A 6,900-nucleotide genomic window follows, 5' to 3' on the forward strand; every position below is an offset into this window, starting at 1 on the left:
AACAGAGTGGAGCAGCAGTGCCGGACTAGGTGCTGGCAGCTCAGGTACTCACCTCGCCCTTATCTCTTACTCAAACTTCTCTGCTCCAACTCAGCCCCCTCGGTATTGGCCTGACGTTATGCGCGGGGACGTCACGCCTGCGTGGCAACCATTGGCTGCGGGCAGCACGGCTCAGCTGTTCCAATTATCATATTTCAGCGTGAAGCAGTGCGGCGATCTTGGCTTGGGCTTTCGGAGGCAACTTTTCCTCGCTTCGTAGTTATACTTCCTTTTACACTTTTCTTCTTGTCTCTCTCCTATATCCCCACCGCTTGTCTCCCATCACACCTTTCACTTTCCTTCTAAGCCCACTCGGGCTCCTCCACCTCTTCCCCTGCTCAGGCTCGCCATGCCATATTTACAGGTTTTGTATGTTTGGGTTTTTGTTGTTGTTGTGATTTGTTTGTTTGTATTTTGGGGGTGGGGTGTTAATTCAGCTATTTCCTTTCCGAACATTTATCTTTCCTAGGTGGGAGCCACTGCTCGGGTTTGCCCAGGTGAAGCTGCCCTGAGCAAGGAGGGCAGGGCAGGCTGGCTGGGCGTGGCCCCAGCCACGAGATGGAACTATTTATGTTTTTCCTCCAGCCTCCTTATCTATTAAAATCGTGGATAAAAACTTTATGTATTTCTGTTAAATACAAGATCGAAGAAAGTACAAATATTTACCTTAAATTGTCTTTCAACGCTCCCTCCATTTTATTTATGTTTTCCAATCCCTCTTAGACCTTTTTCCTTTCCTTTTTCCCTTTTTTTTTTCCCCATCTGTAAATAGAAATACATTCTGTGTTTAGACGGTTTCATAGGTTGGCCGGGAATGGAGATTTGCGGAGAAAAGTGAAGAACCTCTGCCTCTCCATGTGGAGAATCCCTTAAAATTCTTATTTAAAAAGAAAAGAAAAAAAAAAAGGGAAAACAAAAGGAGAGGAAGAAGACGCGAACTCTGCCGTTTGCGCGGATGTGCAGTGCTGGTCCCCAGAGGCGATGTGGGAAGCCTAGCCCCTAGAGCTGTGGCCGGGCGCAGACCCCAGCTGCGTGCAGACGCACAGCGCCCCGTAGCCTGCCCCTTTTAAAGGGCAGGCCCCGCTTCAGCGACATGGTGAGTTTCCTTTAGTCTGTGCGCGAAACTGCACCCACTCCCGAGCGTGCCCACCCCAAACCCTTCTGAATCCTTCCCCCCATCTTAAACATCCCCTTTGAGTTTGTTTAAATCCCATTTTTGTGTTCTGCTCCATATGGGCTGTTACAACTCCCTCATCAATGTAGTGTATAGGTGCCCTCCAATCACTACTCATCAGGAAAATATATTTTTTAAAAAAGCCTTATTTTTTAAAAAAGGCAGCCGACGAGACTAGAGTTTGAGTGAAAGAGAAGCAAAGCCATATTCACGCGGAATATTTTCCCGCGGGGGAATCTGGTTGCACTAAAACAACCAAGGAAAAGTTCTGAAACTTGCATTTGCTGATGAGATAGCTGCTAAACAACAGACCTCCTCGGAGTCCTAACTTACTTTGCAAGTTGTTTTTCTTTGCTAAGCTGAGGAAGCAAACACACCCTCCAGTTTTATTTCAAACAAGAAGTGGGACCCAACGTTGCCGCTTGTAGAGATAACTAAGCTGTCTTGAAATTATCTCAGGATAGTGTCAGGAGGTAAAGATATGGTTATAAACCCACGCACAGTTACTTTACATATTTGACATTTAAATAAACAGTGGGAAATGCAACTCTACTAGGTGATCACTTCTACATCCAAGAAACTGGCAATAAACATATATGTGGGTGTGTTTATGTATATGCATGTATACATATGAGACTGTGTTTATATATACTTTATAATTCTGTGTTTTAGCTGAGTAAACCAAAAAGCAGTTATCAGGAATTACTGCTGATGCTGGTAGCTTCGGACAGCCTGGCACGTATTTGGGGCAAACCTTTAGTAATGGGCAATTTCACTTAAATCGACTCGGACTGCGGTGTCGCCCCTGTGCTGCTCGCCCGGGATAGGGGTGCACCTCCGTGCCCCCCCCCGCGGCCAGGTGCTCACTCCGCAGCCCCCACGGTTCAGCACGGACGCCTCCTCCGCAGGATCGCGGTGCACACCTCGTCGCCCGCGGAAGGCGCGTTGCGGTGCTTAGTGTGAACAGAGACAGCACTTATTGTGGCAGGGGATCGGAAATGCGCAGCCCTCCACGAGGGACCGTCCCCTGTCCGGTCGCCCCTTCCCCAGCCGACCTCTCCCCACCGATCGACCGTGGGTAGCGTGTTTCTGACCTTTTGTGCCTTTCCGCCTGGTACTCTGCAAATATCACAATCCCACCCACTCAGCATGGGGCGTGCCGAGATTCCCCCCCCACTCCCCTGGGTGACCTCGTGGGCTACGAGCTAGCAAAAGATCCGAGCGTAGGTAATTAAAAACAAACAAACAAACAAACAAAAAAGAGTCATCCCAATGACTAAGAAAAAATCCATGGATTTTATGAGACTGAAACAGGGAAAGTGTTTTTCCGTACTCCGTCCTATGCATTTTTGTCCATGGATGTTTGTATTTCTTTTAAAAATTTGTCCCGATTAAAATACACCCTCTCCCAGCTCTGAAATAAGGCATCTTATTTTCCACCGTCACACCTTTGTTTAAAAATAATTCAGTCTGGTTTTAACTCTATTAACCCCCACCCCCTAACTTTGGGGATTTTTAACTGCCGTTTCTGGGAGAGGTGATTGCATTTTAAGCTTGATCTTTGCAAATGATTTGCAATAAGCGAGAAACCTGTCTCCGCCCCAACAAACCAGGACTGGGAAGAAAAGGAGGGCTTTGATCAAGATTTTTGGTGTTATTTTTTTGTTTGTTTGTTTGTTCTTAGTTTGTTTGGTTTTTTTCCCTCCTGTGCTACTGATGTATTTGATTCGCGTTCCCAGGAAGGCGAAGCTCTATATTTAGCCAGCATCAGAATCGGGTTTAAGGGAGTGGAATAATGAGTGGAGCTGCCAGTTTCAATGAATAAGGTATTTAGAGGAAAACCCCAATAAAGGCTTTCTCTTTTATTATATCAATATACACGTGAATGGGAAGGCATACAACGGGATTTATACGTATTTGAGACACTTCCGAAAATATACGTTAATTTTAGTTTTTTCTTGCTTTTTTCCTTTTTTATTTATTTACTTTTGGGGAGGGGACTGGGGGAGTGTGCTAAAAGTCGGTGGCTCTACACAGCAGTCAATAGCTTTCACCACGTTGAGGGGCTCAAATGAGATTATACGCATTCGAGGGAAGGAAAAAACCCCACCCAAACCAAGCACCAAACCGACAAGGGCGATTAACCCTTTCCGTCCCGTAAAGAACAGCTATAAATTCGGTCTTGAGTTTGTTTAGTGGCGAAAACTAGGACGGTCCCACAGGGGAATAAAAAGGGGAGGAGGAAAAAAAACCCCAAACTAAAAACCAAAACAGCTTTGGGAAATTAATAAAGAAGTAGTGCTGGTTTCAGAAGGGAGGCAGCATTAGAGGCTGAGATGCCTTTGCCGACGAGGGCTGGGGCAGTAGCGAACTGCAGCGGCCGAGTCCCGGGTGCGAACAGGCCATCGCGGGGCTCCCTACACCGCCCCGCTGGGGGCCCGTTGCGGTCATCATCCTGGGGCTCAGACCCTGAGACGTGGCCTCGGGAGTCAGCGAGGCCCCCATACACATAGAGACTGATTCTTCGGGAGGGCAATTTTTGTCCCACTACATTGCGGTGGCTCAGCGTAGCCTCGCCACTAGGGCACGCGGAAAGGCTCCTTCAGTCAGGTCCATTTTAAAACGTTTCTTAAGGCGCTATGGGCCAGAAAGATGCTTTGCAAGAAGAGTCTGGGTTTGGGCTCCCAGAAGTTCAGATTACCTCGCTGCCTTACAGGATGCGGCGAGGACACCAGGTCTGAGCCCGTGCAATGTGCCGAGAGGGGAAAGGAGCTTCGCACACGGCTGAAACTGAAAACAACTCAGCGGGGAAATCGATCACGAAATGTATTACCTGCTCTGGGCTGTAGGCTTTGACTCATCTAGAGGTGTGCGATCTTTAATCTTCAAGTTTTAGCTACTGCATGTGAGGGAGAGGTGTACCATAACAGCACTAAATCTATCAAAACACAAGAAAACCTGTCAGTGGATTTCTGTGCACCCAGGAAACCTTCATGACTTTAATAATACAACTTGTTTTATTAAATCGTGTTACCACTTAAAAAAATGCCATCCTTTCCCTCCTAGAGCCTTCTTTGAGTGCACTGTTACAGGACTGGCTAGCGGTCAGAAATGGGCACACTGTAACGGGGAGTACAGGCAAGGGGAGCAAGGTCTTTGGCAGTTGGGGGAAAATAAACCCCCAAAGATTTTGGGAGGAGGAAAATCCCCAAAAGATGTTAAGAAGATGGCAGAGCCCGGGTCGGGCCTAGCGGTCCGGAACAATACTGGAAAAGCCCAGTTTCTCCTCAGCCAAGTGCCACCTGGCTTTAGCACCGGCAGGCGCACCCGCAACGGGGAGCGAGGTGGATCGGGGATATTTATTGCTTTAAACTTTCCCTTTTGATACCTTCCCCGTGTCAGGAAGCGTTCGAGGACAGGAAATACGGCGGCGATTTTGCCTCCGGAGTGAACAGAAATCTCTAGGTAGCAAGGGAGTTTAAGGCCCGCTTTCCAGTCCCCGCTCTGGCGGGGTGATCGGGCCCTTTCGTTCTCCCCACGGGCCGTGGGGGGAGACAGTGAGTCGAACCTGGCCCCACGCCGACCCCAAAGGGCGCCCGGCCCACGTCAGGGGGACAAACTACCAGGAGAGGTGGGGTGAGGAGCAGCGGGAAAACTCTGTCCCCCACGAGTCTGTCTTGCCAGGAGTGTGTGTGGGGGACAGCCCCATCCTCTCTTTCCCGTAAACACGCTCGTTCCCACTGGAAATTTGCCTCGCAAAAATAACCTCAAGCAGTCCCGGCTCAGTGCTGTTACAATAGTCACTTCTTCAAGCCCCAGGAAAACGGCCCAGACCCCCAGTACTGGAGTGTGGCTTTGGAAAGAAAAAAAAAAAAACCCAAACCCAAGCACCTAAATAACTAATAACATCATTGTCGTGGTTTTAGCTGGGATAGAGTTAATTTTCTTCACTGCAGCTGGCATAGTGCTGTGCTTTGAACTTAGTATGAAAACAATGTTGATGATAACACACAAATGTTTCGGTTGTTGCTGGGTAGTGCTTGTACTAGTCAAGGACTCTTCTAGCTTCCCATGCTCTGCCGGGTACACAAGAAGCCAGGAGGGGAGGGGGCACAGCCAAGACAGCTGATTCAAAGTGGCCAAAGGGATATTCCCTATCATGTAACGTCATGCCCAGTATGTTGACTGGGAGGAGCTGGCCGGGGGAGGGAGGCAGCAATCATGGCTCGGGGACGGGCAGCGTCAGTCGATGGGTGGTGAGCGGTTGTATCGTTTGTGTTTCTGGTTTTTTTTCCCTTTTTCCCTTTTCCTTTTTATTATATTATCATTATTGTTATTATTATCATAATCATTATTATAATTTTTATTTAATTGTAATTATTAAACTGTGCTTATCTCAACCCACAAGTTTTTTATTTTGTTTTTTTCTTTTGCTCTTCCAATTCTCTCCCCCATCCCACAGGGGTGGGAGGAGTGAGCGAGCGGCTGCGTGGTGTTTAGTCGCTGACTGAGGCTGAACCACGACAGTCATCAACAACAATAATAACAGCACAAGCAGCAGCCGAGGCGGGCGTGGGGGGCCAGCGCTGTCGGGGCCCGCGGTCGCTGAGGAAGGCTGTGGGGCGGGAGAGGGCTGCCCGGTCCTTGTCCATCTCGCACCCGCCGGAGGGCAGGGATATCCCTGCAGGCGCGATCTGTCGGGTGCCGCGGCGCCTCGCCGGGCGGCAGAGAGCGGGAGACTCGCTCCGCTCCCCAGCCGGAGAGTCAGCGCTGACCCCTCCGCACGGCTCCGCGGGGGCGCCTGGCTGTGCGGGCCGCCCGCCCCGGGGCCAAGGCGAGGAGCCAAAGGCGGTGGGGAGAGCTGCAAACCCTCTCACTGCAAGCAGCACCAGCTGCCATACAAAAGGCTCTTCCCGGCTGAGCGAAGGCGCCTTCTCTCAGAGGCAATTAGGCATTCATTATTGCCACCCTCGTCCCTACCCCTGCTCACAGCGACGTCTTTAATATCTTACCAGCTTTGACTATCGCTGTGCAGAAGGCACTAACCGGTTTTACTCCCGAGACGCTCGCTCTCCTCCCCCACTCCTTACTGACCTTCACAACACGGTTTCAAGCGGTGAAAAAAACCCAACAGCAGCAGCAAAGGGGGAACGACACTAAATAAATGAAGGAATATAGCAAATAGAAGAAACTAAGTTGGACGATTGGTAGTGGATTACTTGTCTGAAGGGTGGTGATTTGCTTTAGACCTAGCAGAGGATATACCACCCGTCTTTGGTCGTTATAAGGTATATTTATTGCTTCCCCAAAGAGCACAATAACATTGACAGCCACAACCTGGAAAAAAAAGTATTCTATTATTATCAGTATTTTTGCATGGATTTGATTTTAAAAGCAAACACAGAGTTATCTGCATGGAAGTTAGACAGGTCAAGTTAATTAGCCGAAGAGAGTACATATGTGTAAACACAAAATGATGCCCTGTTAAATTAGCTATTATTGCTTAGATCTTGAAAACAAATCTTGCTACATTAATGACCAGAGAAGCAGTAGGGAGACCCATAAAGGAGATGAAGTCTGAATAGGGAACAGTTAGAACTTCTTTACCTCAGTGTATATAATTACTGCAAGTTCGGTGTGCTCACATGTATATCCCTGCAGATCCAGCAATGCACACAGTTTATTAT

Source organism: Phalacrocorax aristotelis, chromosome W, assembly GCF_949628215.1.
Source record: "Phalacrocorax aristotelis chromosome W, bGulAri2.1, whole genome shotgun sequence".
Lineage (NCBI taxonomy): Eukaryota > Metazoa > Chordata > Aves > Suliformes > Phalacrocoracidae > Phalacrocorax > Phalacrocorax aristotelis.